This window comes from Atractosteus spatula, unplaced genomic scaffold, assembly GCF_055471065.1.
Source record: "Atractosteus spatula isolate fAtrSpa1 unplaced genomic scaffold, fAtrSpa1.hap1 Scaffold_56, whole genome shotgun sequence".
Lineage (NCBI taxonomy): Eukaryota > Metazoa > Chordata > Actinopteri > Semionotiformes > Lepisosteidae > Atractosteus > Atractosteus spatula.
This window is the reverse complement of record NW_028296886.1, coordinates 68,969-86,890: the sequence shown is the minus strand read 5'-3', so window position 1 is coordinate 86,890 and position 17,922 is coordinate 68,969. Positions and strand designations below refer to the sequence as shown.

The window sequence follows — 17,922 nt, the reverse complement described above, 5'->3', positions numbered from 1 at the left end:
GGAGGGTAAAGGGGTTGGTGCGAGGGAGGGTTTTGAGGGATGTGCAGAAATATGGCTATTTTGCTGCCAGGGAGAAGTGGAAAAGCCTTTTTGAATTCTAATAGGTGGACCTTTGTTTCTGTATAGTGTTGTACTGTTGGTGTGTTGATTTGCTGTGTGTGAAATAAATTTTGTTAAAAAAAAAAATCTGTTCTTATCAGTTTAATATCTGATACGTCCCCCATCGGGGGACCACATATTAAACGGATTTTTGGAACAGGGAGCTGGATCAGGAGCTTGCTCCGTCCTCTCCACGCATCGGCCCGGTATTGCAGCGCCTCCGGGAACGGTGCACTACCTTCTCTCAGCGGTGAAAAGACAGACGTAGCTAGCAAGCAAGCGAGGTGGACCGGAGCTCCTTCCTCTCCGGTCTCGTCTCTCGTCCATCTGTGTGTCTCTGTGTCTCTCTCTCTCCCCCTCCCCGTTCCCGTGCTCCCTCCGTGCACTTTCCCGCGCCTCGACTCTCTCGGCAAGCAGGCCGGCCCCCTTTTCGGCTCCCGTGCGTTTTCCCTCCAAAAAACTTAGTTTTTTCCTCCTTTTTCCAGGGAGGCAGGCGTGGCTTGTGTGTGTGTGTGTGTGTGTGTGTGTGTGTCCCCGTCCTTGCAGGCGGGCCCCTTTCGACAGCCGGCCGTTTTCCCTCCAAAAAACTTAGTATATACACCTTTTCTTTCTTTTTTTCGGCAGGCAGGCAGGTGTGTGTGTGTCCCCGTCCCTCCCGAGAGAGCGCTGCCCCTTGCCTCTGCCCGCAGGTGCCGACGGTCCGCTTTCGCTTGCAGCTCACTCGGCACGGCTGCTGCTGGTGGGAGGGGCCTAAGCTAAGGAGGCCGGCCGGCTGGCGCCCCCCGCGGCTGCGGTCGTTGTCGGGCCGTTGACAGGAGATCAAAGAGCAGGGCCCCCGCCCGGGACTGGCGGGCAGGCAGGCGAGCAAGCAGGCAGGCAAGAGAGGGGGAGAGCGGAGTCCGGGCGGCCGGCAGCCGCGTGCGGACCGGGCTCCAGAGGCGTCGGCCTGCGCCGCTGCGCGCCAGCCGGACGCCCGCGCGCCCGCCCAAGGCCGGCGTCGGGCATCGCTTCTCGGCCTTTTGGCTAAGATCAAGTGTAGTATCTGTTCTTATCAGTTTAATATCTGATACGTCCCCCATCGGGGGACCACATATTAAACGGATTTTTGGAACAGGGAGCTGGATCAGGAGCTTGCTCCGTCCTCTCCACGCATCGGCCCGGTATTGCAGCGCCTCCGGGAACGGTGCACTACCTTCTCTCAGCGGTGAAAAGACAGACGTAGCTAGCAAGCAAGCGAGGTGGACCGGAGCTCCTTCCTCTCCGGTCTCGTCTCTCGTCCATCTGTGTGTCTCTGTGTCTCTCTCTCTCCCCCTCCCCGTTCCCGTGCTCCCTCCGTGCACTTTCCCGCGCCTCGACTCTCTCGGCAAGCAGGCCGGCCCCCTTTTCGGCTCCCGTGCGTTTTCCCTCCAAAAAACTTAGTTTTTTCCTCCTTTTTCCAGGGAGGCAGGCGTGGCTTGTGTGTGTGTGTGTGTGTGTGTGTGTGTGTCCCCGTCCTTGCAGGCGGGCCCCTTTCGACAGCCGGCCGTTTTCCCTCCAAAAAACTTAGTATATACACCTTTTCTTTCTTTTTTTCGGCAGGCAGGCAGGTGTGTGTGTGTCCCCGTCCCTCCCGAGAGAGCGCTGCCCCTTGCCTCTGCCCGCAGGTGCCGACGGTCCGCTTTCGCTTGCAGCTCACTCGGCACGGCTGCTGCTGGTGGGAGGGGCCTAAGCTAAGGAGGCCGGCCGGCTGGCGCCCCCCGCGGCTGCGGTCGTTGTCGGGCCGTTGACAGGAGATCAAAGAGCAGGGCCCCCGCCCGGGACTGGCGGGCAGGCAGGCGAGCAAGCAGGCAGGCAAGAGAGGGGGAGAGCGGAGTCCGGGCGGCCGGCAGCCGCGTGCGGACCGGGCTCCAGAGGCGTCGGCCTGCGCCGCTGCGCGCCAGCCGGACGCCCGCGCGCCCGCCCAAGGCCGGCGTCGGGCATCGCTTCTCGGCCTTTTGGCTAAGATCAAGTGTAGTATCTGTTCTTATCAGTTTAATATCTGATACGTCCCCCATCGGGGGACCACATATTAAACGGATTTTTGGAACAGGGAGCTGGATCAGGAGCTTGCTCCGTCCTCTCCACGCATCGGCCCGGTATTGCAGCGCCTCCGGGAACGGTGCACTACCTTCTCTCAGCGGTGAAAAGACAGACGTAGCTAGCAAGCAAGCGAGGTGGACCGGAGCTCCTTCCTCTCCGGTCTCGTCTCTCGTCCATCTGTGTGTCTCTGTGTCTCTCTCTCTCCCCCTCCCCGTTCCCGTGCTCCCTCCGTGCACTTTCCCGCGCCTCGACTCTCTCGGCAAGCAGGCCGGCCCCCTTTTCGGCTCCCGTGCGTTTTCCCTCCAAAAAACTTAGTTTTTTCCTCCTTTTTCCAGGGAGGCAGGCGTGGCTTGTGTGTGTGTGTGTGTGTGTGTGTGTGTGTCCCCGTCCTTGCAGGCGGGCCCCTTTCGACAGCCGGCCGTTTTCCCTCCAAAAAACTTAGTATATACACCTTTTCTTTCTTTTTTTCGGCAGGCAGGCAGGTGTGTGTGTGTCCCCGTCCCTCCCGAGAGAGCGCTGCCCCTTGCCTCTGCCCGCAGGTGCCGACGGTCCGCTTTCGCTTGCAGCTCACTCGGCACGGCTGCTGCTGGTGGGAGGGGCCTAAGCTAAGGAGGCCGGCCGGCTGGCGCCCCCCGCGGCTGCGGTCGTTGTCGGGCCGTTGACAGGAGATCAAAGAGCAGGGCCCCCGCCCGGGACTGGCGGGCAGGCAGGCGAGCAAGCAGGCAGGCAAGAGAGGGGGAGAGCGGAGTCCGGGCGGCCGGCAGCCGCGTGCGGACCGGGCTCCAGAGGCGTCGGCCTGCGCCGCTGCGCGCCAGCCGGACGCCCGCGCGCCCGCCCAAGGCCGGCGTCGGGCATCGCTTCTCGGCCTTTTGGCTAAGATCAAGTGTAGTATCTGTTCTTATCAGTTTAATATCTGATACGTCCCCCATCGGGGGACCACATATTAAACGGATTTTTGGAACAGGGAGCTGGATCAGGAGCTTGCTCCGTCCTCTCCACGCATCGGCCCGGTATTGCAGCGCCTCCGGGAACGGTGCACTACCTTCTCTCAGCGGTGAAAAGACAGACGTAGCTAGCAAGCAAGCGAGGTGGACCGGAGCTCCTTCCTCTCCGGTCTCGTCTCTCGTCCATCTGTGTGTCTCTGTGTCTCTCTCTCTCCCCCTCCCCGTTCCCGTGCTCCCTCCGTGCACTTTCCCGCGCCTCGACTCTCTCGGCAAGCAGGCCGGCCCCCTTTTCGGCTCCCGTGCGTTTTCCCTCCAAAAAACTTAGTTTTTTCCTCCTTTTTCCAGGGAGGCAGGCGTGGCTTGTGTGTGTGTGTGTGTGTGTGTGTGTGTGTCCCCGTCCTTGCAGGCGGGCCCCTTTCGACAGCCGGCCGTTTTCCCTCCAAAAAACTTAGTATATACACCTTTTCTTTCTTTTTTTCGGCAGGCAGGCAGGTGTGTGTGTGTCCCCGTCCCTCCCGAGAGAGCGCTGCCCCTTGCCTCTGCCCGCAGGTGCCGACGGTCCGCTTTCGCTTGCAGCTCACTCGGCACGGCTGCTGCTGGTGGGAGGGGCCTAAGCTAAGGAGGCCGGCCGGCTGGCGCCCCCCGCGGCTGCGGTCGTTGTCGGGCCGTTGACAGGAGATCAAAGAGCAGGGCCCCCGCCCGGGACTGGCGGGCAGGCAGGCGAGCAAGCAGGCAGGCAAGAGAGGGGGAGAGCGGAGTCCGGGCGGCCGGCAGCCGCGTGCGGACCGGGCTCCAGAGGCGTCGGCCTGCGCCGCTGCGCGCCAGCCGGACGCCCGCGCGCCCGCCCAAGGCCGGCGTCGGGCATCGCTTCTCGGCCTTTTGGCTAAGATCAAGTGTAGTATCTGTTCTTATCAGTTTAATATCTGATACGTCCCCCATCGGGGGACCACATATTAAACGGATTTTTGGAACAGGGAGCTGGATCAGGAGCTTGCTCCGTCCTCTCCACGCATCGGCCCGGTATTGCAGCGCCTCCGGGAACGGTGCACTACCTTCTCTCAGCGGTGAAAAGACAGACGTAGCTAGCAAGCAAGCGAGGTGGACCGGAGCTCCTTCCTCTCCGGTCTCGTCTCTCGTCCATCTGTGTGTCTCTGTGTCTCTCTCTCTCCCCCTCCCCGTTCCCGTGCTCCCTCCGTGCACTTTCCCGCGCCTCGACTCTCTCGGCAAGCAGGCCGGCCCCCTTTTCGGCTCCCGTGCGTTTTCCCTCCAAAAAACTTAGTTTTTTCCTCCTTTTTCCAGGGAGGCAGGCGTGGCTTGTGTGTGTGTGTGTGTGTGTGTGTGTGTGTCCCCGTCCTTGCAGGCGGGCCCCTTTCGACAGCCGGCCGTTTTCCCTCCAAAAAACTTAGTATATACACCTTTTCTTTCTTTTTTTCGGCAGGCAGGCAGGTGTGTGTGTGTCCCCGTCCCTCCCGAGAGAGCGCTGCCCCTTGCCTCTGCCCGCAGGTGCCGACGGTCCGCTTTCGCTTGCAGCTCACTCGGCACGGCTGCTGCTGGTGGGAGGGGCCTAAGCTAAGGAGGCCGGCCGGCTGGCGCCCCCCGCGGCTGCGGTCGTTGTCGGGCCGTTGACAGGAGATCAAAGAGCAGGGCCCCCGCCCGGGACTGGCGGGCAGGCAGGCGAGCAAGCAGGCAGGCAAGAGAGGGGGAGAGCGGAGTCCGGGCGGCCGGCAGCCGCGTGCGGACCGGGCTCCAGAGGCGTCGGCCTGCGCCGCTGCGCGCCAGCCGGACGCCCGCGCGCCCGCCCAAGGCCGGCGTCGGGCATCGCTTCTCGGCCTTTTGGCTAAGATCAAGTGTAGTATCTGTTCTTATCAGTTTAATATCTGATACGTCCCCCATCGGGGGACCACATATTAAACGGATTTTTGGAACAGGGAGCTGGATCAGGAGCTTGCTCCGTCCTCTCCACGCATCGGCCCGGTATTGCAGCGCCTCCGGGAACGGTGCACTACCTTCTCTCAGCGGTGAAAAGACAGACGTAGCTAGCAAGCAAGCGAGGTGGACCGGAGCTCCTTCCTCTCCGGTCTCGTCTCTCGTCCATCTGTGTGTCTCTGTGTCTCTCTCTCTCCCCCTCCCCGTTCCCGTGCTCCCTCCGTGCACTTTCCCGCGCCTCGACTCTCTCGGCAAGCAGGCCGGCCCCCTTTTCGGCTCCCGTGCGTTTTCCCTCCAAAAAACTTAGTTTTTTCCTCCTTTTTCCAGGGAGGCAGGCGTGGCTTGTGTGTGTGTGTGTGTGTGTGTGTGTGTGTCCCCGTCCTTGCAGGCGGGCCCCTTTCGACAGCCGGCCGTTTTCCCTCCAAAAAACTTAGTATATACACCTTTTCTTTCTTTTTTTCGGCAGGCAGGCAGGTGTGTGTGTGTCCCCGTCCCTCCCGAGAGAGCGCTGCCCCTTGCCTCTGCCCGCAGGTGCCGACGGTCCGCTTTCGCTTGCAGCTCACTCGGCACGGCTGCTGCTGGTGGGAGGGGCCTAAGCTAAGGAGGCCGGCCGGCTGGCGCCCCCCGCGGCTGCGGTCGTTGTCGGGCCGTTGACAGGAGATCAAAGAGCAGGGCCCCCGCCCGGGACTGGCGGGCAGGCAGGCGAGCAAGCAGGCAGGCAAGAGAGGGGGAGAGCGGAGTCCGGGCGGCCGGCAGCCGCGTGCGGACCGGGCTCCAGAGGCGTCGGCCTGCGCCGCTGCGCGCCAGCCGGACGCCCGCGCGCCCGCCCAAGGCCGGCGTCGGGCATCGCTTCTCGGCCTTTTGGCTAAGATCAAGTGTAGTATCTGTTCTTATCAGTTTAATATCTGATACGTCCCCCATCGGGGGACCACATATTAAACGGATTTTTGGAACAGGGAGCTGGATCAGGAGCTTGCTCCGTCCTCTCCACGCATCGGCCCGGTATTGCAGCGCCTCCGGGAACGGTGCACTACCTTCTCTCAGCGGTGAAAAGACAGACGTAGCTAGCAAGCAAGCGAGGTGGACCGGAGCTCCTTCCTCTCCGGTCTCGTCTCTCGTCCATCTGTGTGTCTCTGTGTCTCTCTCTCTCCCCCTCCCCGTTCCCGTGCTCCCTCCGTGCACTTTCCCGCGCCTCGACTCTCTCGGCAAGCAGGCCGGCCCCCTTTTCGGCTCCCGTGCGTTTTCCCTCCAAAAAACTTAGTTTTTTCCTCCTTTTTCCAGGGAGGCAGGCGTGGCTTGTGTGTGTGTGTGTGTGTGTGTGTGTGTGTCCCCGTCCTTGCAGGCGGGCCCCTTTCGACAGCCGGCCGTTTTCCCTCCAAAAAACTTAGTATATACACCTTTTCTTTCTTTTTTTCGGCAGGCAGGCAGGTGTGTGTGTGTCCCCGTCCCTCCCGAGAGAGCGCTGCCCCTTGCCTCTGCCCGCAGGTGCCGACGGTCCGCTTTCGCTTGCAGCTCACTCGGCACGGCTGCTGCTGGTGGGAGGGGCCTAAGCTAAGGAGGCCGGCCGGCTGGCGCCCCCCGCGGCTGCGGTCGTTGTCGGGCCGTTGACAGGAGATCAAAGAGCAGGGCCCCCGCCCGGGACTGGCGGGCAGGCAGGCGAGCAAGCAGGCAGGCAAGAGAGGGGGAGAGCGGAGTCCGGGCGGCCGGCAGCCGCGTGCGGACCGGGCTCCAGAGGCGTCGGCCTGCGCCGCTGCGCGCCAGCCGGACGCCCGCGCGCCCGCCCAAGGCCGGCGTCGGGCATCGCTTCTCGGCCTTTTGGCTAAGATCAAGTGTAGTATCTGTTCTTATCAGTTTAATATCTGATACGTCCCCCATCGGGGGACCACATATTAAACGGATTTTTGGAACAGGGAGCTGGATCAGGAGCTTGCTCCGTCCTCTCCACGCATCGGCCCGGTATTGCAGCGCCTCCGGGAACGGTGCACTACCTTCTCTCAGCGGTGAAAAGACAGACGTAGCTAGCAAGCAAGCGAGGTGGACCGGAGCTCCTTCCTCTCCGGTCTCGTCTCTCGTCCATCTGTGTGTCTCTGTGTCTCTCTCTCTCCCCCTCCCCGTTCCCGTGCTCCCTCCGTGCACTTTCCCGCGCCTCGACTCTCTCGGCAAGCAGGCCGGCCCCCTTTTCGGCTCCCGTGCGTTTTCCCTCCAAAAAACTTAGTTTTTTCCTCCTTTTTCCAGGGAGGCAGGCGTGGCTTGTGTGTGTGTGTGTGTGTGTGTGTGTGTGTCCCCGTCCTTGCAGGCGGGCCCCTTTCGACAGCCGGCCGTTTTCCCTCCAAAAAACTTAGTATATACACCTTTTCTTTCTTTTTTTCGGCAGGCAGGCAGGTGTGTGTGTGTCCCCGTCCCTCCCGAGAGAGCGCTGCCCCTTGCCTCTGCCCGCAGGTGCCGACGGTCCGCTTTCGCTTGCAGCTCACTCGGCACGGCTGCTGCTGGTGGGAGGGGCCTAAGCTAAGGAGGCCGGCCGGCTGGCGCCCCCCGCGGCTGCGGTCGTTGTCGGGCCGTTGACAGGAGATCAAAGAGCAGGGCCCCCGCCCGGGACTGGCGGGCAGGCAGGCGAGCAAGCAGGCAGGCAAGAGAGGGGGAGAGCGGAGTCCGGGCGGCCGGCAGCCGCGTGCGGACCGGGCTCCAGAGGCGTCGGCCTGCGCCGCTGCGCGCCAGCCGGACGCCCGCGCGCCCGCCCAAGGCCGGCGTCGGGCATCGCTTCTCGGCCTTTTGGCTAAGATCAAGTGTAGTATCTGTTCTTATCAGTTTAATATCTGATACGTCCCCCATCGGGGGACCACATATTAAACGGATTTTTGGAACAGGGAGCTGGATCAGGAGCTTGCTCCGTCCTCTCCACGCATCGGCCCGGTATTGCAGCGCCTCCGGGAACGGTGCACTACCTTCTCTCAGCGGTGAAAAGACAGACGTAGCTAGCAAGCAAGCGAGGTGGACCGGAGCTCCTTCCTCTCCGGTCTCGTCTCTCGTCCATCTGTGTGTCTCTGTGTCTCTCTCTCTCCCCCTCCCCGTTCCCGTGCTCCCTCCGTGCACTTTCCCGCGCCTCGACTCTCTCGGCAAGCAGGCCGGCCCCCTTTTCGGCTCCCGTGCGTTTTCCCTCCAAAAAACTTAGTTTTTTCCTCCTTTTTCCAGGGAGGCAGGCGTGGCTTGTGTGTGTGTGTGTGTGTGTGTGTGTGTGTCCCCGTCCTTGCAGGCGGGCCCCTTTCGACAGCCGGCCGTTTTCCCTCCAAAAAACTTAGTATATACACCTTTTCTTTCTTTTTTTCGGCAGGCAGGCAGGTGTGTGTGTGTCCCCGTCCCTCCCGAGAGAGCGCTGCCCCTTGCCTCTGCCCGCAGGTGCCGACGGTCCGCTTTCGCTTGCAGCTCACTCGGCACGGCTGCTGCTGGTGGGAGGGGCCTAAGCTAAGGAGGCCGGCCGGCTGGCGCCCCCCGCGGCTGCGGTCGTTGTCGGGCCGTTGACAGGAGATCAAAGAGCAGGGCCCCCGCCCGGGACTGGCGGGCAGGCAGGCGAGCAAGCAGGCAGGCAAGAGAGGGGGAGAGCGGAGTCCGGGCGGCCGGCAGCCGCGTGCGGACCGGGCTCCAGAGGCGTCGGCCTGCGCCGCTGCGCGCCAGCCGGACGCCCGCGCGCCCGCCCAAGGCCGGCGTCGGGCATCGCTTCTCGGCCTTTTGGCTAAGATCAAGTGTAGTATCTGTTCTTATCAGTTTAATATCTGATACGTCCCCCATCGGGGGACCACATATTAAACGGATTTTTGGAACAGGGAGCTGGATCAGGAGCTTGCTCCGTCCTCTCCACGCATCGGCCCGGTATTGCAGCGCCTCCGGGAACGGTGCACTACCTTCTCTCAGCGGTGAAAAGACAGACGTAGCTAGCAAGCAAGCGAGGTGGACCGGAGCTCCTTCCTCTCCGGTCTCGTCTCTCGTCCATCTGTGTGTCTCTGTGTCTCTCTCTCTCCCCCTCCCCGTTCCCGTGCTCCCTCCGTGCACTTTCCCGCGCCTCGACTCTCTCGGCAAGCAGGCCGGCCCCCTTTTCGGCTCCCGTGCGTTTTCCCTCCAAAAAACTTAGTTTTTTCCTCCTTTTTCCAGGGAGGCAGGCGTGGCTTGTGTGTGTGTGTGTGTGTGTGTGTGTGTGTCCCCGTCCTTGCAGGCGGGCCCCTTTCGACAGCCGGCCGTTTTCCCTCCAAAAAACTTAGTATATACACCTTTTCTTTCTTTTTTTCGGCAGGCAGGCAGGTGTGTGTGTGTCCCCGTCCCTCCCGAGAGAGCGCTGCCCCTTGCCTCTGCCCGCAGGTGCCGACGGTCCGCTTTCGCTTGCAGCTCACTCGGCACGGCTGCTGCTGGTGGGAGGGGCCTAAGCTAAGGAGGCCGGCCGGCTGGCGCCCCCCGCGGCTGCGGTCGTTGTCGGGCCGTTGACAGGAGATCAAAGAGCAGGGCCCCCGCCCGGGACTGGCGGGCAGGCAGGCGAGCAAGCAGGCAGGCAAGAGAGGGGGAGAGCGGAGTCCGGGCGGCCGGCAGCCGCGTGCGGACCGGGCTCCAGAGGCGTCGGCCTGCGCCGCTGCGCGCCAGCCGGACGCCCGCGCGCCCGCCCAAGGCCGGCGTCGGGCATCGCTTCTCGGCCTTTTGGCTAAGATCAAGTGTAGTATCTGTTCTTATCAGTTTAATATCTGATACGTCCCCCATCGGGGGACCACATATTAAACGGATTTTTGGAACAGGGAGCTGGATCAGGAGCTTGCTCCGTCCTCTCCACGCATCGGCCCGGTATTGCAGCGCCTCCGGGAACGGTGCACTACCTTCTCTCAGCGGTGAAAAGACAGACGTAGCTAGCAAGCAAGCGAGGTGGACCGGAGCTCCTTCCTCTCCGGTCTCGTCTCTCGTCCATCTGTGTGTCTCTGTGTCTCTCTCTCTCCCCCTCCCCGTTCCCGTGCTCCCTCCGTGCACTTTCCCGCGCCTCGACTCTCTCGGCAAGCAGGCCGGCCCCCTTTTCGGCTCCCGTGCGTTTTCCCTCCAAAAAACTTAGTTTTTTCCTCCTTTTTCCAGGGAGGCAGGCGTGGCTTGTGTGTGTGTGTGTGTGTGTGTGTGTGTGTCCCCGTCCTTGCAGGCGGGCCCCTTTCGACAGCCGGCCGTTTTCCCTCCAAAAAACTTAGTATATACACCTTTTCTTTCTTTTTTTCGGCAGGCAGGCAGGTGTGTGTGTGTCCCCGTCCCTCCCGAGAGAGCGCTGCCCCTTGCCTCTGCCCGCAGGTGCCGACGGTCCGCTTTCGCTTGCAGCTCACTCGGCACGGCTGCTGCTGGTGGGAGGGGCCTAAGCTAAGGAGGCCGGCCGGCTGGCGCCCCCCGCGGCTGCGGTCGTTGTCGGGCCGTTGACAGGAGATCAAAGAGCAGGGCCCCCGCCCGGGACTGGCGGGCAGGCAGGCGAGCAAGCAGGCAGGCAAGAGAGGGGGAGAGCGGAGTCCGGGCGGCCGGCAGCCGCGTGCGGACCGGGCTCCAGAGGCGTCGGCCTGCGCCGCTGCGCGCCAGCCGGACGCCCGCGCGCCCGCCCAAGGCCGGCGTCGGGCATCGCTTCTCGGCCTTTTGGCTAAGATCAAGTGTAGTATCTGTTCTTATCAGTTTAATATCTGATACGTCCCCCATCGGGGGACCACATATTAAACGGATTTTTGGAACAGGGAGCTGGATCAGGAGCTTGCTCCGTCCTCTCCACGCATCGGCCCGGTATTGCAGCGCCTCCGGGAACGGTGCACTACCTTCTCTCAGCGGTGAAAAGACAGACGTAGCTAGCAAGCAAGCGAGGTGGACCGGAGCTCCTTCCTCTCCGGTCTCGTCTCTCGTCCATCTGTGTGTCTCTGTGTCTCTCTCTCTCCCCCTCCCCGTTCCCGTGCTCCCTCCGTGCACTTTCCCGCGCCTCGACTCTCTCGGCAAGCAGGCCGGCCCCCTTTTCGGCTCCCGTGCGTTTTCCCTCCAAAAAACTTAGTTTTTTCCTCCTTTTTCCAGGGAGGCAGGCGTGGCTTGTGTGTGTGTGTGTGTGTGTGTGTGTGTGTCCCCGTCCTTGCAGGCGGGCCCCTTTCGACAGCCGGCCGTTTTCCCTCCAAAAAACTTAGTATATACACCTTTTCTTTCTTTTTTTCGGCAGGCAGGCAGGTGTGTGTGTGTCCCCGTCCCTCCCGAGAGAGCGCTGCCCCTTGCCTCTGCCCGCAGGTGCCGACGGTCCGCTTTCGCTTGCAGCTCACTCGGCACGGCTGCTGCTGGTGGGAGGGGCCTAAGCTAAGGAGGCCGGCCGGCTGGCGCCCCCCGCGGCTGCGGTCGTTGTCGGGCCGTTGACAGGAGATCAAAGAGCAGGGCCCCCGCCCGGGACTGGCGGGCAGGCAGGCGAGCAAGCAGGCAGGCAAGAGAGGGGGAGAGCGGAGTCCGGGCGGCCGGCAGCCGCGTGCGGACCGGGCTCCAGAGGCGTCGGCCTGCGCCGCTGCGCGCCAGCCGGACGCCCGCGCGCCCGCCCAAGGCCGGCGTCGGGCATCGCTTCTCGGCCTTTTGGCTAAGATCAAGTGTAGTATCTGTTCTTATCAGTTTAATATCTGATACGTCCCCCATCGGGGGACCACATATTAAACGGATTTTTGGAACAGGGAGCTGGATCAGGAGCTTGCTCCGTCCTCTCCACGCATCGGCCCGGTATTGCAGCGCCTCCGGGAACGGTGCACTACCTTCTCTCAGCGGTGAAAAGACAGACGTAGCTAGCAAGCAAGCGAGGTGGACCGGAGCTCCTTCCTCTCCGGTCTCGTCTCTCGTCCATCTGTGTGTCTCTGTGTCTCTCTCTCTCCCCCTCCCCGTTCCCGTGCTCCCTCCGTGCACTTTCCCGCGCCTCGACTCTCTCGGCAAGCAGGCCGGCCCCCTTTTCGGCTCCCGTGCGTTTTCCCTCCAAAAAACTTAGTTTTTTCCTCCTTTTTCCAGGGAGGCAGGCGTGGCTTGTGTGTGTGTGTGTGTGTGTGTGTGTGTGTCCCCGTCCTTGCAGGCGGGCCCCTTTCGACAGCCGGCCGTTTTCCCTCCAAAAAACTTAGTATATACACCTTTTCTTTCTTTTTTTCGGCAGGCAGGCAGGTGTGTGTGTGTCCCCGTCCCTCCCGAGAGAGCGCTGCCCCTTGCCTCTGCCCGCAGGTGCCGACGGTCCGCTTTCGCTTGCAGCTCACTCGGCACGGCTGCTGCTGGTGGGAGGGGCCTAAGCTAAGGAGGCCGGCCGGCTGGCGCCCCCCGCGGCTGCGGTCGTTGTCGGGCCGTTGACAGGAGATCAAAGAGCAGGGCCCCCGCCCGGGACTGGCGGGCAGGCAGGCGAGCAAGCAGGCAGGCAAGAGAGGGGGAGAGCGGAGTCCGGGCGGCCGGCAGCCGCGTGCGGACCGGGCTCCAGAGGCGTCGGCCTGCGCCGCTGCGCGCCAGCCGGACGCCCGCGCGCCCGCCCAAGGCCGGCGTCGGGCATCGCTTCTCGGCCTTTTGGCTAAGATCAAGTGTAGTATCTGTTCTTATCAGTTTAATATCTGATACGTCCCCCATCGGGGGACCACATATTAAACGGATTTTTGGAACAGGGAGCTGGATCAGGAGCTTGCTCCGTCCTCTCCACGCATCGGCCCGGTATTGCAGCGCCTCCGGGAACGGTGCACTACCTTCTCTCAGCGGTGAAAAGACAGACGTAGCTAGCAAGCAAGCGAGGTGGACCGGAGCTCCTTCCTCTCCGGTCTCGTCTCTCGTCCATCTGTGTGTCTCTGTGTCTCTCTCTCTCCCCCTCCCCGTTCCCGTGCTCCCTCCGTGCACTTTCCCGCGCCTCGACTCTCTCGGCAAGCAGGCCGGCCCCCTTTTCGGCTCCCGTGCGTTTTCCCTCCAAAAAACTTAGTTTTTTCCTCCTTTTTCCAGGGAGGCAGGCGTGGCTTGTGTGTGTGTGTGTGTGTGTGTGTGTGTGTCCCCGTCCTTGCAGGCGGGCCCCTTTCGACAGCCGGCCGTTTTCCCTCCAAAAAACTTAGTATATACACCTTTTCTTTCTTTTTTTCGGCAGGCAGGCAGGTGTGTGTGTGTCCCCGTCCCTCCCGAGAGAGCGCTGCCCCTTGCCTCTGCCCGCAGGTGCCGACGGTCCGCTTTCGCTTGCAGCTCACTCGGCACGGCTGCTGCTGGTGGGAGGGGCCTAAGCTAAGGAGGCCGGCCGGCTGGCGCCCCCCGCGGCTGCGGTCGTTGTCGGGCCGTTGACAGGAGATCAAAGAGCAGGGCCCCCGCCCGGGACTGGCGGGCAGGCAGGCGAGCAAGCAGGCAGGCAAGAGAGGGGGAGAGCGGAGTCCGGGCGGCCGGCAGCCGCGTGCGGACCGGGCTCCAGAGGCGTCGGCCTGCGCCGCTGCGCGCCAGCCGGACGCCCGCGCGCCCGCCCAAGGCCGGCGTCGGGCATCGCTTCTCGGCCTTTTGGCTAAGATCAAGTGTAGTATCTGTTCTTATCAGTTTAATATCTGATACGTCCCCCATCGGGGGACCACATATTAAACGGATTTTTGGAACAGGGAGCTGGATCAGGAGCTTGCTCCGTCCTCTCCACGCATCGGCCCGGTATTGCAGCGCCTCCGGGAACGGTGCACTACCTTCTCTCAGCGGTGAAAAGACAGACGTAGCTAGCAAGCAAGCGAGGTGGACCGGAGCTCCTTCCTCTCCGGTCTCGTCTCTCGTCCATCTGTGTGTCTCTGTGTCTCTCTCTCTCCCCCTCCCCGTTCCCGTGCTCCCTCCGTGCACTTTCCCGCGCCTCGACTCTCTCGGCAAGCAGGCCGGCCCCCTTTTCGGCTCCCGTGCGTTTTCCCTCCAAAAAACTTAGTTTTTTCCTCCTTTTTCCAGGGAGGCAGGCGTGGCTTGTGTGTGTGTGTGTGTGTGTGTGTGTGTGTCCCCGTCCTTGCAGGCGGGCCCCTTTCGACAGCCGGCCGTTTTCCCTCCAAAAAACTTAGTATATACACCTTTTCTTTCTTTTTTTCGGCAGGCAGGCAGGTGTGTGTGTGTCCCCGTCCCTCCCGAGAGAGCGCTGCCCCTTGCCTCTGCCCGCAGGTGCCGACGGTCCGCTTTCGCTTGCAGCTCACTCGGCACGGCTGCTGCTGGTGGGAGGGGCCTAAGCTAAGGAGGCCGGCCGGCTGGCGCCCCCCGCGGCTGCGGTCGTTGTCGGGCCGTTGACAGGAGATCAAAGAGCAGGGCCCCCGCCCGGGACTGGCGGGCAGGCAGGCGAGCAAGCAGGCAGGCAAGAGAGGGGGAGAGCGGAGTCCGGGCGGCCGGCAGCCGCGTGCGGACCGGGCTCCAGAGGCGTCGGCCTGCGCCGCTGCGCGCCAGCCGGACGCCCGCGCGCCCGCCCAAGGCCGGCGTCGGGCATCGCTTCTCGGCCTTTTGGCCAAGATCCAAAAAGTACGTGGCAGGCCCGCGGCTTGAGGACTTGGCTGGGGGACGAGAAGGGCGACGGCGGAGAAGAGGAAGAGGAGAGAAGGCGCGGCGGAACCTTTTTTGAAGTCCGGGATACAGACGAGCCAGGAGGAGGGTCGGAGTCTTTTTTCTTTTGGAAGGATCGGGCGTCTCCAAGGACTGGTGAAGGCGATCGTCACCTTGCAGCGCGGCCTGGGTTCTCCTCAGCTCAGGGGTTACCCTGTGCTGGGGAGCCAGGCGATTTCCCGGGGCTTTTGTGACTTTCTTTTGCCGGCGACATGGAGGCTAGGAACTGGAGGGGTCAGCCTGCAGCAGGGCCTGGACTGAAGAACACCATCCAGTTCCGGTGGTTGGGTGATGTTGGCCTGATGCCGGGGAGAGAGGACTTCTCCCGGCATGTGTTGATGCGAGTTTTGAGCGTGGATTTGAAGGATGTGTTTTGCGTGCAGAGTTATGTCTCTCTGCGATTTTTCAATGTGACCTTTGAATCTGCAACGATGTACTGGAATGTGTTTCGGGCGGCCAGAGAAAAAAAGGATGCTGGACAATTGGAGAACTTTGAAGTGGTGGGACTTTGGGCACAAGAGGACAGAGTGGTGACGGTGCACATGCACAACCCTTTTGTGTTGGAAACGGACATTTATGCTTTTCTGAGTCGGTATGTGGAAATCTTGAACGATGGGTGGATGTTGAGGGATGGGGTGCGGGTATGGACGGGTCGGTGGCAGTATAGAGTCCGGTTTCAGCCGGACAATTCGTCGAAGGATGGTTTCAGGCATCCACCGGCTAATTTTTTCTTGGGTTCCAATCAGGGTTATTTGTTTTATGCAGGGCAACCGAAACTGTGTAGAAGATGTGGGGGGGAGGGTCACTTGGTGGCAAATTGCACTAAGATGATTTGTCGGAGGTGTGGGAAGGAGGGACACGAGGTGAGGGATTGCGAGGAGAGGCCGAGGTGCTCCTTGTGTAATGAGGCGGGACATTTGTTTAAAGATTGTTTTGAACGGCAGCCGGAGAGGGTAATAGCTCTTCGCACCGGACTAGCAGGGTTCCAGGAAGACGAAGGGACGAGCGAGGAGGAGGAGGAGGGAGTGCAGGAAGGTGGGGATATGGAATTGGGTGGTACAGAGGAGGAAGTTAGGAAGGTAGGGGGCGCAGGGAGGGGCAAGAAAAAGAAAAAGGGTAGGGGGAGGGCGAGGGAAGAGGGGGACGGGTTTAGAAGGGGTGGGGAAGGGGTTACAGTGGGGGAGGATAGAGATAAGGGAGCTGGGTTACCGGTGGAGGGGGGAGAGAGGAGTGAGGTTGAGAGAGAAGTAGCTGAAGATAAGGGGGATGGGGCGGGGGGTAGTGGTTTGGTGAGCGATAGGGTAGAGGGCACTGGGGAATCTGGGGACAGGGGAGATTTGGGAGAGGTGGGGGGGGGGGTGGGTTCTGGGGATCTGCAGGATATGGAGATGAGTGATGGTGACAGTACAGCAGAAGAGGGAAGCGGGGGAGATGACTTTGAAACAGTGGTGGGGAAAAAGAAAAAAAGGAAGCGGAAACAGAAGGACAAGCCTGGAGGGGAGTCGCTCTCGCCTCCCAGGTCAATAACGAAAGTTATAGGAAGGGAGGAAGCGGGTGAGGGTGGAGGTGTTGCTATGGAGGCCCCAGCTGTAGGGGGCGAGAGTTGGGGTAATACAGAAGATAGGTTGGGGGAGTGGGGCGGAAGCCAGATAGGTCATATCTGGTCTGCTAGCTCTCCGAGTAGCGTAGGCAGTTATGAGGGTCCAACACACGACACGGCTAATATAGAGGAATTTTTGAGTAGTGCGGATTTTAGTTAATAATGCAACAATGGGTTTTTTTGCCTTTACTGCAAATGTGAGAGGGTTGCAGGATAAGGTGAAAAGGACGGCGTTTTTTATATCTTTGAAGTCCGTGGTTTTTTCGGTTGCATTCTTACAGGAGGTTCATTTACAGGATAGGAGAGATATAGGGTTTTTTTCTGAGGAATGGAAGGAGGGGGAAGCCAGATGGAGTGTGGGTGGGGTCCGTTCGTCGGGAGTGGGGATGGTGTTTAATGGGAGGGGGTGGGCGGTGGGCGATGCAATGTCTGTGTGGCCAGGCCGAGTGCTGTGTGTGGATGCGGAGTGGATGGGCGTGTGCTTGCGGTTAATCAATGTTTATGCCCCAGTGAACCTTAAGGAGAGGAAGGAATGTTTTGAAGCCATAACGCCACTGCTTTATACAAACCGTGTGGTGTTGTTGGGGGGAGATTTTAATGTGTGTTTGGATAAGGGGCGTGAGGTGGATTTTACAGGACAGTTTTGGGGGAGGGTAGTGAGGGAGTTTGGCCTGAAAGACGCGTATAGGTGTCTTTTCCCTAACCAGCAGGGATGTACGTGGAGGAACTCGCGGGGTGTCAGGAGCCGATTAGATTACTGGTTTGTGCCCCAGGGGGTGCGGGTGGTGGGCATGGTCTTGCGCCCATCGTGGTTCTCTGATCACGATGGGGTGCTGTGTGAGTTGGAGCTCGGCACGTTGAGCTTCGGAAGAGATGTGTGGAGGATGGATGTGACAGTTTTGCAGGATGAGAATTTCAGGAGGCAGTTTCGGGCATGGTTCAGGGAATGGGTTGGGTTGCAAGGTTGTTTTTCATCTTTGGTTGATTGGTGGGAATGTGTTAAAGGAAAGATCAGGGTGTTTGTTGGGGATTTTTGTAGAAGTGTTAGGAGGAAGGATATGAAAGAGGTGGAGAAAGCTGTGAAGAGGATCGAGATGTTGTATACTAGGGAGAATGCAGGGCAAGCCATGGATCACGGTTTATTGAGGGCCTTAAAAGCCCGTTTGAGAACCCTTTTTGAAGACAAAGCTCGGCGATTTTTGGTACGTAGGTGCCAGAATTATATTGACCAGCATGAGACGTGTTCTGCCTTCTTCTTTCAGCAGGTGAGGGTGAGACAGAGGGGGACAGTGATTAAAGCATTGCGCACTAGGGACGGTGATGTGGTGCATACGAACACAGAGATGGTGGAGTGTGCAACAGAATTTTATTCCAAGCTGTTTGAGGAGAAAGTGGTTGATGAAGGACTGGGGAATTATTTCTTGAGTTTTCTGAGAAACCGGTTGTCTAGCAGTGTGAAGGAGACCTTGGAGAAGCCCCTCACTTTAGAGGAATTGGAAAGTGCTCTAAAGTCTCTCAAGGATGGGAAGGTCCCAGGGGTGGATGGGCTCCCTAGGGAGTTCTATGCCGCCTTTTGGGATCTGCTGGGACCAGAGCTCCTTGCTGTCCTGAATGAGATCTACAGGGATGGCAAGTTGAGTAGGACTATGAGGGATGGTTCGATAGTGCTTTTGTTTAAAAAGGGGGATATGACGGACTTAAAGAACTGGAGACCAATCACCTTGTTGTCCACGGATTACAAGCTGGTTG

At 60.8% G+C, this 17,922-nt stretch overlaps 14 non-coding genes and 1 pseudogene across 14 annotated transcripts; all 15 read left to right on the top strand.

Moving 5' to 3' along the window:
• The first annotated feature begins 163 nt into the window (after positions 1-163).
• On the top strand, positions 164-339 carry LOC148806233 (U2 spliceosomal RNA; annotated as a pseudogene).
• Positions 340-1,102: 763 nt separating this feature from the next.
• LOC148806232 (U2 spliceosomal RNA) lies at positions 1,103-1,293 on the top strand. Its single transcript, XR_016089654.1, has one exon. It is a non-coding gene; the product is annotated as a U2 spliceosomal RNA (small nuclear RNA).
• Positions 1,294-2,056: 763 nt separating this feature from the next.
• LOC148806231 (U2 spliceosomal RNA) lies at positions 2,057-2,247 on the top strand. The gene has a single exon (XR_016089653.1). It is a non-coding gene; the product is annotated as a U2 spliceosomal RNA (small nuclear RNA).
• Positions 2,248-3,010: 763 nt separating this feature from the next.
• Positions 3,011-3,201, top strand: LOC148806230 (U2 spliceosomal RNA). Its single transcript, XR_016089652.1, has one exon. It is a non-coding gene; the product is annotated as a U2 spliceosomal RNA (small nuclear RNA).
• Positions 3,202-3,964: 763 nt separating this feature from the next.
• On the top strand, positions 3,965-4,155 carry LOC148806229 (U2 spliceosomal RNA). Its single transcript, XR_016089651.1, has one exon. It is a non-coding gene; the product is annotated as a U2 spliceosomal RNA (small nuclear RNA).
• A 763-nt stretch (positions 4,156-4,918) lies between these two features.
• Positions 4,919-5,109, top strand: LOC148806228 (U2 spliceosomal RNA). Its single transcript, XR_016089650.1, has one exon. It is a non-coding gene; the product is annotated as a U2 spliceosomal RNA (small nuclear RNA).
• A 763-nt stretch (positions 5,110-5,872) lies between these two features.
• Positions 5,873-6,063, top strand: LOC148806227 (U2 spliceosomal RNA). The gene has a single exon (XR_016089649.1). It is a non-coding gene; the product is annotated as a U2 spliceosomal RNA (small nuclear RNA).
• A 763-nt stretch (positions 6,064-6,826) lies between these two features.
• On the top strand, positions 6,827-7,017 carry LOC148806226 (U2 spliceosomal RNA). Its single transcript, XR_016089648.1, has one exon. It is a non-coding gene; the product is annotated as a U2 spliceosomal RNA (small nuclear RNA).
• Positions 7,018-7,780: 763 nt separating this feature from the next.
• Positions 7,781-7,971, top strand: LOC148806225 (U2 spliceosomal RNA). Its single transcript, XR_016089647.1, has one exon. It is a non-coding gene; the product is annotated as a U2 spliceosomal RNA (small nuclear RNA).
• A 763-nt stretch (positions 7,972-8,734) lies between these two features.
• On the top strand, positions 8,735-8,925 carry LOC148806224 (U2 spliceosomal RNA). The gene has a single exon (XR_016089646.1). It is a non-coding gene; the product is annotated as a U2 spliceosomal RNA (small nuclear RNA).
• A 763-nt stretch (positions 8,926-9,688) lies between these two features.
• On the top strand, positions 9,689-9,879 carry LOC148806223 (U2 spliceosomal RNA). Its single transcript, XR_016089645.1, has one exon. It is a non-coding gene; the product is annotated as a U2 spliceosomal RNA (small nuclear RNA).
• A 763-nt stretch (positions 9,880-10,642) lies between these two features.
• LOC148806222 (U2 spliceosomal RNA) lies at positions 10,643-10,833 on the top strand. The gene has a single exon (XR_016089643.1). It is a non-coding gene; the product is annotated as a U2 spliceosomal RNA (small nuclear RNA).
• Positions 10,834-11,596: 763 nt separating this feature from the next.
• On the top strand, positions 11,597-11,787 carry LOC148806221 (U2 spliceosomal RNA). Its single transcript, XR_016089642.1, has one exon. It is a non-coding gene; the product is annotated as a U2 spliceosomal RNA (small nuclear RNA).
• A 763-nt stretch (positions 11,788-12,550) lies between these two features.
• LOC148806220 (U2 spliceosomal RNA) lies at positions 12,551-12,741 on the top strand. Its single transcript, XR_016089641.1, has one exon. It is a non-coding gene; the product is annotated as a U2 spliceosomal RNA (small nuclear RNA).
• A 763-nt stretch (positions 12,742-13,504) lies between these two features.
• LOC148806219 (U2 spliceosomal RNA) lies at positions 13,505-13,695 on the top strand. The gene has a single exon (XR_016089640.1). It is a non-coding gene; the product is annotated as a U2 spliceosomal RNA (small nuclear RNA).
• Positions 13,696-17,922: the final 4,227 nt, after the last annotated feature.